This window comes from Asterias rubens, chromosome 14 (genome assembly GCF_902459465.1).
Source record: "Asterias rubens chromosome 14, eAstRub1.3, whole genome shotgun sequence".
Taxonomy (NCBI): domain Eukaryota; kingdom Metazoa; phylum Echinodermata; class Asteroidea; order Forcipulatida; family Asteriidae; genus Asterias; species Asterias rubens.
The window spans coordinates 9,669,742-9,677,088 of NC_047075.1; the positions used below are offsets into that span (position 1 = coordinate 9,669,742).

Genomic DNA, 7,347 nt, shown 5'->3' on the forward strand with positions numbered 1-7,347 from the left:
CTGCACAAGATCACATATATAAGACGGGGATTGACCATTCGCTTTAAACACAAGCAAGCCGATTTTGTATTTTGTAATTACCACGTATATTTTGTATTAGTTTGGGAGGTAGTGCTCTCTGCTCTACCAGCCAGGCTTCTTATGGATGATACCCAAGCCTTCATCAATATGGACTGTAAAGGGGTTAACCCTGTTTCAGCCCGGGAGTTGATGGCAACGGCCCCTTGTATCCTTAAGCAAGACACGTAACCATTGCTTCGCCCTTCAGATGTGACGTAAAGCCGTTGGTCCCGTGTGTCCTGTAAAGTCCAGTGCCTTTATTGAAAAGGGAAGGGGTTCGCTTGATCTAAAGTTACCGCTAAAGAGTTTGAAAAAAGGGAGAGAAAAAATAGTTGGACATATAAAATTGTGCCCCGTGTGAGGCTCGAACTCACAACCTTCAGATTATGAGACTGACGCGCTGCCGACTGCGCCAAAGAGGCACCTGGTAGGTTCGAATCCCCTAAGGGGATTGACAAAAAAGGGAGAGAAGTTAAGATGTTAAGAAAAAAAGACTTATGCCCGGTGTGAGGCTCGAACTCACGACCTTCAGATTATGAGACTGCACGCTGCCGACTGCGCCAACGAGGCACCTGGTAGGTTCGAATCACTTTAAGGGAATTGACAAAAAGGGGAGAGAAGTTAAGATGTTATGATAAAAAGCCTTATGCCCCGTGTGAGGCTCGAACTCACGACCTTCAGATTATGAGACTGACGCGCTGCCGACTGCGCCAACGAGGCAACTGGTAGGTTCGAATCCCCTTAAGGGAATTGACAAAAAGGGGAGAGAAGTTAAGATGTTATGATAAAAAGCCTTATGCCCCGTGTGAGCCTCGAACTCACGACCTTCAGATTATGAGACTGACGCGCTGCCGACTGCGCCAACGAGGCACGTGGTAGGTTCGAATCCCCTTAAGGGAATTGACAAAAAGGGGAGAGAAGTTAAGATGTTATGATAAAAAGCCTTATGCCCCGTGTGAGGCTCGAACTCACGACCTTCAGATTATGAGACTGACGCGCTGCCGACTGCGCCAACGAGGCACCTGGTAGGTACGAATCCCCTTAAGGGTACTGACTAAAAGGGGAGAGAAGTTAAGATAAAAAAGACTTATGCCCCGTGTGAGGCTCGAACTCACGACCTTCAGATTATGAGACTGACGCGCTGCCGACTGCGCCAACGAGGCACCTGGTAGGTTCGAATCCCCTTAGGGGAGAGAAGTTAAAATAAAAAAGACTTATGCCCCGTGTGAGGCTCGAGCTCACGACCTTCAGATTATGAGAATGACACGCTGCTGACTGCGCCAACGAGGCACCTGGTAAGTTCGAATCCCCTTAAGAGAACTGACTAAAAGAGGAGAGAAGTTAAGATGTTACGATAAAAAGACTTATGCCCTGTGTGAGGCTCGAACTCACGATCTTCAGATTATGAGAATGACGCGCTGCCGACTGCGCCAACGAGGCAACTGGTAGGTCCGAATCCCCTTAAGGGTATCGACTAAAAAGGGGAGAGAAGTTAAGATGTTAAGATAAAAACACTTATGCCCTGTGTGAGGCTCGAACTCACGACCTTCAGATTATGAGACTGACGCGCTGCCGACTGCGCCAACGAGGCACCTGGTAGGTTCGAATCCCCTTAGGGTATTGACTAAAAAGGGAGAGAAGTTAAAATAAAAAAGACTTATGCCCCGTGTGAGGCTCGAACTCACGACCTTCAGATTATGAGACTGACGCGCTGCCGACTGCGCCAACGAGGCACCTGGTAGGTTCGAATCCCCTTAGGGTATTGACTAAAAGGGGAGAGAAGTTAAAATAAAAAAGCCTTATGCCCCGTGTGAGGCTAGAACTCACGACCTTCAGATTATGAGACTGACGCGCTGCCGACTGCGCCAACGAGGGACCTGGTAAGTTCGAATCCCCTTAAGGGAACTGACTAAAAGAGGAGAGAAGTTAAGATAAACAGACTTATGCCCTGTGTGAGGCTCGAACTCACGACCTTCAGATTATGAGACTGACGCGCTGCCGACTGCGCCAACGAGGCAACTGGTAGGTCCGAATCACCTTAAGGGTATTGACTAAAAGGGGAGAGAAGTTAAGATAAAAAAGACTTATGCCCCGTGTGAGGCTCGAACTCACGACCTTCAGATTATGAGACTGACGCGCTGCCGACTGCGCCAACGAGGCACCTGGTAGATTCGAATCACTTTAAGGGAATTGACAAAAAGGGGAGAGAAGTTAAGATGTTAAGATAAAAGACTTATGCCCGGTGTGAGGCTCGAACTCACGACCTTCAGATTATGAGACTGACGCGCTGCCGACTGCGCCAACGAGGCACCTGGTAGGTTCGAATCCCCTTAAGGGAATTGACAAAAAGGGGAGAGAAGTTAAGATGTTATGATAAAAAGCCTCATGCCCCGTGTGAGGCTCGAACTCACGACCTTCAGATTATGAGACTGACGCGCTGCCGACTGCGCCAACGAGGCACCTGGTAGGTTCGAATCCCCTTAAGGGTATTGACTAAAGGGGAGAGAAGTTAAGATAAAAAAGACTTATACCCCGTGTGAGGCTCGAACTCACGTCCTTCAGATTATGAGACTGACGCGCTGCCGACTGCGCCAACGAGGCACCTGGTAGGTTCGAATCCCCTTAGGGTATTGACTAAAAAGGGAGAGAAGTTAAAATAAAAAAGACTTATGCCCCGTGTGAGGCTCGAACTCACGACCTTCAGATTATGAGACTGACGCGCTGCCGACTGCGCCAACGAGGCACCTGGTAGGTTCGAATCCCCTTAAGAGTATTGACTAAAAGGGGAGAGAAGTTAAGATAAAAAAGACTTATGCCCCGTGTGAGGTTCGAACTCACGACCTTCAGATTTAATGAGACTGACGCGCTGCCGACTGCGCCAACGAGGCAACTGGTAGGTCCGAATCACCTTAAGGGTATTGACTAAAAAGGGGAGAGAAGTTAAGATGTTAAGATAAAAACACTTATGCCCTGTGTGAGGCTCGAACTCACGACCTTCAGATTTAATGAGACTGACGCGCTGCCGACTGCGCCAACGAGGCAACTGGTAGGTCCGAATCACCTTAAGGGTATTGACTAAAAGGGGAGAGAAGTTAAGATAAAAACACTTATGCCCTGTGTGAGGCTCGAACTCACGACCTTCAGATTTAATGAGACTGACGCGCTGCCGACTGCGCCAACGAGGCACCTGGTAGATTCGAATCACTTTAAGGGAATTGACAAAAAGGGGAGAGAAGTTAAGATTTTAAGATAAAAAGACTTATGCCCGGTGTGAGGCTCGAACTCACGACCTTCAGATTATGAGACTGACGCGCTGCCGACTGCGCCAACGAGGCACCTGGTAGGTTCGAATCCCCTTAAGGGAATTGACAAAAAGGGGAGAGAAGTTAAGATGTTATGATAAAAAGCCTCATGCCCCGTGTGAGGCTCGAACTCACGACCTTCAGATTATGAGACTGACGCGCTGCCGACTGCGCCAACGAGGCACCTGGTAGGTTCGAATCCCCTTAAGGGTATTGACTAAAAGGGGAGAGAAGTTAAGATAAAAAAGACTTATACCCCGTGTGAGGCTCGAACTCACGTCCTTCAGATTATGAGACTGACGCGCTGCCGACTGCGCCAACGAGGCACCTGGTAGGTTCGAATCCCCTTAGGGTATTGACTAAAAGGGAGAGAAGTTAAAATAAAAAAGACTTATGCCCCGTGTGAGGCTCGAAACTCCGACCTTCAGATTATGAGACTGACGCGCTGCCGACTGCGCCAACGAGGCAACCTGGTAGATTCGAATCCCTTAAGGGTATTGACTAAAAGGGGAGAGAGTTAAGATTAAGAAAACAGACTTATGCCCTTGTGAGGCTCGAACTCACGACCTTCAGATTTAATGAGACTGACGCGCTGCCGACTGCGCCAACGAGGCAACTGGTAGGTCCGAATCACCTTAAGGGTATTGACTAAAAGGGGGAGAAGTTAAGATGTTAGATAAAAAAGACTTATGCCCTGTGTGAGGCTCGAACTCACGACCTTCAGATTATGAGACTGACGCGCTGCCGACTGCGCCAACGGGCACATGGTAGGTTCGAATCCACCTTAAGGGAAGTGACAAAAAGGGGAGAGAGTAAGATGTTAAGATAAAAAGACTTATGCCCGTGTGAGGCTCGAACTCACGACCTTCAGATTATGAGACTGACGCCGTGCCGACTGCGCCAACGAGGCACCTGGTAGGTTCGAATCCCTTAAGGGTATTGACAAAAAGGGGAGAGAAGTTAAGATGTTAAGATAAAAAGACTTATGCCCGGTGTGAGGCTCGAACTCACGACCTTCAGATTATCAGACTGACGCGCTGCCGACTGCGCCAACGAGGAACCTGGTAGGTTCGAATCCCCTTAAGGGAATTGACAAAAAGGGGAGAGAAGTTAAGATGTTATGATAAAAAGCCTCATGCCCCGTGTGAGGCTCGAACTCACGACCTTCAGATTATGAGACTGACGCGCTGCCGACTGCGCCAACGAGGCACCTGGTAGGTTCGAATCCCCTTAAGGGTATTGACTAAAGGGGAAGAAGTTAAGATAAAAAAGACTTATGCCCCGTGTGAGGCTCGAACTCACGACCTTCAGATTTAATGAGACTGACGCGCTGCCGACTGCGCCAACGAGGCAACTGGTAGGTCCGAATCACCTTAAGGGTATTGACTAAAAAGGGGAGAGAAGTTAAGATGTTAAGATAAAAACACTTATGCCCTGTTTGATGCTCGAACTCACGACCTTCAGATTTAATGAGACTGACGCGCTGCCGACTGCGCCAACGAGGCAACTGGTAGGTCCGAATCACCTTAAGGGGTATTGACTAAAAAGGGAGAGAAGTTAAGATAAAAAAGACTTATGCCCTGTGTGAGGCTCGAACTCACGACCTTCAGATTATGAGACTGACGCGCTGCCAGACTGCGCCAACGAGGCACTGGTAGATTCGAAATCACTTTAAGGGAATGACTAAAAAGGAGAGAAGTTAAAATAAAAAGACTTATGCCCGGTTGAGGCTCGAACTCACGACCTTCAGATTATGAGACTGACGCGCTGCCGACTGCGCCACCGAGCACCTTGGTAGGTTCGAATCCCCTTAAGGGATTGACTAAAAGGGAGAGAAGTTAAGATTAAAAAGGACTTATGCCCCGTGTGAGGCTCGAACTCACGACCTTCAGATTTAATGAGACTGACGCGCTGCCGACGGCGCCAACGAGGCAACCTGGTAGGTCGAATCCCGTAAAGGGTATTGACTAAAAGGGGAGAGAAGTTAAGATAAAAAAACCTTCTGCCCGTTGATGCTCGAACTCACGACCTTCAGATTTATGAGACTTACGCGCTGCCGACTGCGCAACGAGGCAACCTGGTAGGGTTCGAATCACTTAGGTATTGACTAAAAAGGGGAGAGAAGTTAAGACTAAAAAAGACTTATGCCCTGTGTGAGGCTCGAAACTCACGACCTTCAGATTATGAGACTGACGCGCTGCCGACTGCGCCAACGAGGCACCTGGTAGATTTCGAATCACCTTAAGGGAATTGACTAAAAAGGGGAGAGAAGTTAAGATGTAAGTAAAAACCTTATGCCCGGTGTGAGGCTCGAACTCACGACCTTCAGATTATGAGACTGACGCGCTGCGACTGCGCCAACGAGGCAACCTGGTAGGTTCGAATCCCCTTAAGGGAAATTGACAAAAAGGGGAGAGAAGTTAAGATGTTATGATAAAAAGCCTAATGCCCCGTGTGAGGCTCGAACTCACGACCTTCAGATTAGAGACTGACGCGCTGCCGAGCTGCGCAACGAGGCACCCTGGTAGGTTCGAATCCCCTTAAGGGTATTGACTAAAAGGGGAGAAGGTTAAGATAAAAAAGACTTATGCCCCGTATGAGGCTCGAACTCACGACCTTCAGATTTAATGAGACTGACGCGCTGCCGACTGCGCCAACGAGGCAACTGGTAGGTCCGAATCACCTGAAGGGTATTGACTAAAAAGGGGAGAGAAGTTAAGATGTTAAGATAAAAACACTTATGCCCTGTTTGATGCTCGAACTCACGACCTTCAGATTTAATGAGACTGACGCGCTGCCGACTGCGCCCAACGAGGCACTGGTAGGTTCGAATCACCTTAAGGGTATTGACTAAAAAGGGGAGAGAAGTTAAGATAAAAACACTTATGCCCTGTGTGAGGCTCGAACTCACGACATTCAGATTATGAGACTTACGCGCTGCCGACTGCGCCAACGAGGCACCTGGTAGGTTCGAATCCCTTAAGGGTATTGACTAAAAGGGGAGAGAAGTTAAGATAAAAAAGACTTATGCCCCGTGTGAGGCTCGAACTCACGACCTTCAGATTATGAGACTGACGCGCTGCCGACTGCGCCAACGAGGCACCTGGTAGGTTCGAATCCCCTTAAGGGTATTGACTAAAAGGGGAGAAGTTAAGATAAAAAAGACTTATGCCCCGTGTGAGGCTCGAACTCACGACCTTCAGATTATGAGACTGACGCGCTGCCGACTGCGCCAACGAGGCACCTGGTAGGTTCGAATCCCCTTAGGGTATTGACTAAAAGGGAGAGAAGTTAAAATCAAAAAGACTTATGCCCCGTGTGAGGCTCGAACTCACGACCTTCAGATTATGAGACTGACGCGCTGCCGACTGCGCCAACGAGGCACCTGGTAAGTTCGAATCCCCTTAAGGGAACTGACTAAAAGAGGAGAGAAGTTAAGATGTTAAGATAAAAAGACTTATGCCCTGTGTGAGGCTCGAACTCACGACCTTCAGATTATGAGACTGACGCGCTGCCGACTGCGCCAACGAGGCAACTGGTAGGTCCGATTCCCCTTAAGGGAATTGACAAAAGGGGAGAGAAGTTAAGATGTTATGATAAAAAGCCTTATGCCCCGTGTGAGGCTCGAACTCACGACCTTCAGATTATGAGACTGACGCGCTGCCGACTGCGCCAACGAGGCACCTGGTAGGTTCGAATCCCCTTAAGGGTATTGACTAAAAGGGGAGAGAAGTTAGGATAAAAAACAGTTATGCCCCGTGTGAGGCTCGAACTCACGACCTTCAGATTATGAGACTGACGCGCTGCCGACTGCGCCAACGAGGCACCTGGTAGGTTCGAATCCCCTTAGGGTATTGACTAAAAGGGGAGAGAAGTTAAAATAAAAAAGACTTATGCCCCGTGTGAGGCTCGAGCTCACGACCTTCAGATTATGAGACTGACACGCTGCTGACTGCGCCAACAAGGCACCTGGTACGTTCGAATC

The 7,347-nt window shown here is 48.8% G+C and overlaps 33 non-coding genes across 33 annotated transcripts; all 33 read right to left on the minus strand.

Moving 5' to 3' along the window:
• Positions 1–409: 409 nt before the first annotated feature.
• Positions 410–482, minus strand: Trnam-cau. The gene has a single exon. It is a non-coding gene; the product is annotated as a tRNA-Met (tRNA).
• A 225-nt stretch (positions 483–707) lies between these two features.
• Trnam-cau lies at positions 708–780 on the minus strand. The gene has a single exon. It is a non-coding gene; the product is annotated as a tRNA-Met (tRNA).
• A 77-nt stretch (positions 781–857) lies between these two features.
• Positions 858–930, minus strand: Trnam-cau. The gene has a single exon. It is a non-coding gene; the product is annotated as a tRNA-Met (tRNA).
• A 77-nt stretch (positions 931–1,007) lies between these two features.
• Trnam-cau lies at positions 1,008–1,080 on the minus strand. Its single transcript has one exon. It is a non-coding gene; the product is annotated as a tRNA-Met (tRNA).
• Positions 1,081–1,150: 70 nt separating this feature from the next.
• On the minus strand, positions 1,151–1,223 carry Trnam-cau. The gene has a single exon. It is a non-coding gene; the product is annotated as a tRNA-Met (tRNA).
• A 204-nt stretch (positions 1,224–1,427) lies between these two features.
• On the minus strand, positions 1,428–1,500 carry Trnam-cau. Its single transcript has one exon. It is a non-coding gene; the product is annotated as a tRNA-Met (tRNA).
• A 78-nt stretch (positions 1,501–1,578) lies between these two features.
• Trnam-cau lies at positions 1,579–1,651 on the minus strand. The gene has a single exon. It is a non-coding gene; the product is annotated as a tRNA-Met (tRNA).
• A 69-nt stretch (positions 1,652–1,720) lies between these two features.
• On the minus strand, positions 1,721–1,793 carry Trnam-cau. Its single transcript has one exon. It is a non-coding gene; the product is annotated as a tRNA-Met (tRNA).
• Positions 1,794–1,862: 69 nt separating this feature from the next.
• Trnam-cau lies at positions 1,863–1,935 on the minus strand. Its single transcript has one exon. It is a non-coding gene; the product is annotated as a tRNA-Met (tRNA).
• Positions 1,936–2,004: 69 nt separating this feature from the next.
• Trnam-cau lies at positions 2,005–2,077 on the minus strand. The gene has a single exon. It is a non-coding gene; the product is annotated as a tRNA-Met (tRNA).
• A 70-nt stretch (positions 2,078–2,147) lies between these two features.
• Positions 2,148–2,220, minus strand: Trnam-cau. The gene has a single exon. It is a non-coding gene; the product is annotated as a tRNA-Met (tRNA).
• Positions 2,221–2,296: 76 nt separating this feature from the next.
• Positions 2,297–2,369, minus strand: Trnam-cau. Its single transcript has one exon. It is a non-coding gene; the product is annotated as a tRNA-Met (tRNA).
• A 77-nt stretch (positions 2,370–2,446) lies between these two features.
• On the minus strand, positions 2,447–2,519 carry Trnam-cau. Its single transcript has one exon. It is a non-coding gene; the product is annotated as a tRNA-Met (tRNA).
• A 69-nt stretch (positions 2,520–2,588) lies between these two features.
• Positions 2,589–2,661, minus strand: Trnam-cau. Its single transcript has one exon. It is a non-coding gene; the product is annotated as a tRNA-Met (tRNA).
• Positions 2,662–2,730: 69 nt separating this feature from the next.
• Trnam-cau lies at positions 2,731–2,803 on the minus strand. The gene has a single exon. It is a non-coding gene; the product is annotated as a tRNA-Met (tRNA).
• Positions 2,804–3,322: 519 nt separating this feature from the next.
• On the minus strand, positions 3,323–3,395 carry Trnam-cau. Its single transcript has one exon. It is a non-coding gene; the product is annotated as a tRNA-Met (tRNA).
• A 77-nt stretch (positions 3,396–3,472) lies between these two features.
• Trnam-cau lies at positions 3,473–3,545 on the minus strand. Its single transcript has one exon. It is a non-coding gene; the product is annotated as a tRNA-Met (tRNA).
• A 70-nt stretch (positions 3,546–3,615) lies between these two features.
• Positions 3,616–3,688, minus strand: Trnam-cau. Its single transcript has one exon. It is a non-coding gene; the product is annotated as a tRNA-Met (tRNA).
• A 364-nt stretch (positions 3,689–4,052) lies between these two features.
• On the minus strand, positions 4,053–4,124 carry Trnam-cau. Its single transcript has one exon. It is a non-coding gene; the product is annotated as a tRNA-Met (tRNA).
• A 224-nt stretch (positions 4,125–4,348) lies between these two features.
• Positions 4,349–4,421, minus strand: Trnai-gau. Its single transcript has one exon. It is a non-coding gene; the product is annotated as a tRNA-Ile (tRNA).
• A 77-nt stretch (positions 4,422–4,498) lies between these two features.
• Positions 4,499–4,571, minus strand: Trnam-cau. The gene has a single exon. It is a non-coding gene; the product is annotated as a tRNA-Met (tRNA).
• A 367-nt stretch (positions 4,572–4,938) lies between these two features.
• Trnam-cau lies at positions 4,939–5,012 on the minus strand. Its single transcript has one exon. It is a non-coding gene; the product is annotated as a tRNA-Met (tRNA).
• Positions 5,013–5,078: 66 nt separating this feature from the next.
• Trnam-cau lies at positions 5,079–5,151 on the minus strand. The gene has a single exon. It is a non-coding gene; the product is annotated as a tRNA-Met (tRNA).
• Positions 5,152–5,507: 356 nt separating this feature from the next.
• Positions 5,508–5,581, minus strand: Trnam-cau. The gene has a single exon. It is a non-coding gene; the product is annotated as a tRNA-Met (tRNA).
• Positions 5,582–5,657: 76 nt separating this feature from the next.
• On the minus strand, positions 5,658–5,729 carry Trnam-cau. The gene has a single exon. It is a non-coding gene; the product is annotated as a tRNA-Met (tRNA).
• A 519-nt stretch (positions 5,730–6,248) lies between these two features.
• Trnam-cau lies at positions 6,249–6,321 on the minus strand. The gene has a single exon. It is a non-coding gene; the product is annotated as a tRNA-Met (tRNA).
• Positions 6,322–6,390: 69 nt separating this feature from the next.
• Positions 6,391–6,463, minus strand: Trnam-cau. The gene has a single exon. It is a non-coding gene; the product is annotated as a tRNA-Met (tRNA).
• A 68-nt stretch (positions 6,464–6,531) lies between these two features.
• On the minus strand, positions 6,532–6,604 carry Trnam-cau. The gene has a single exon. It is a non-coding gene; the product is annotated as a tRNA-Met (tRNA).
• Positions 6,605–6,672: 68 nt separating this feature from the next.
• On the minus strand, positions 6,673–6,745 carry Trnam-cau. The gene has a single exon. It is a non-coding gene; the product is annotated as a tRNA-Met (tRNA).
• Positions 6,746–6,822: 77 nt separating this feature from the next.
• Trnam-cau lies at positions 6,823–6,895 on the minus strand. The gene has a single exon. It is a non-coding gene; the product is annotated as a tRNA-Met (tRNA).
• Positions 6,896–6,971: 76 nt separating this feature from the next.
• Trnam-cau lies at positions 6,972–7,044 on the minus strand. Its single transcript has one exon. It is a non-coding gene; the product is annotated as a tRNA-Met (tRNA).
• A 70-nt stretch (positions 7,045–7,114) lies between these two features.
• On the minus strand, positions 7,115–7,187 carry Trnam-cau. Its single transcript has one exon. It is a non-coding gene; the product is annotated as a tRNA-Met (tRNA).
• A 69-nt stretch (positions 7,188–7,256) lies between these two features.
• Trnam-cau lies at positions 7,257–7,329 on the minus strand. The gene has a single exon. It is a non-coding gene; the product is annotated as a tRNA-Met (tRNA).
• Positions 7,330–7,347: the final 18 nt, after the last annotated feature.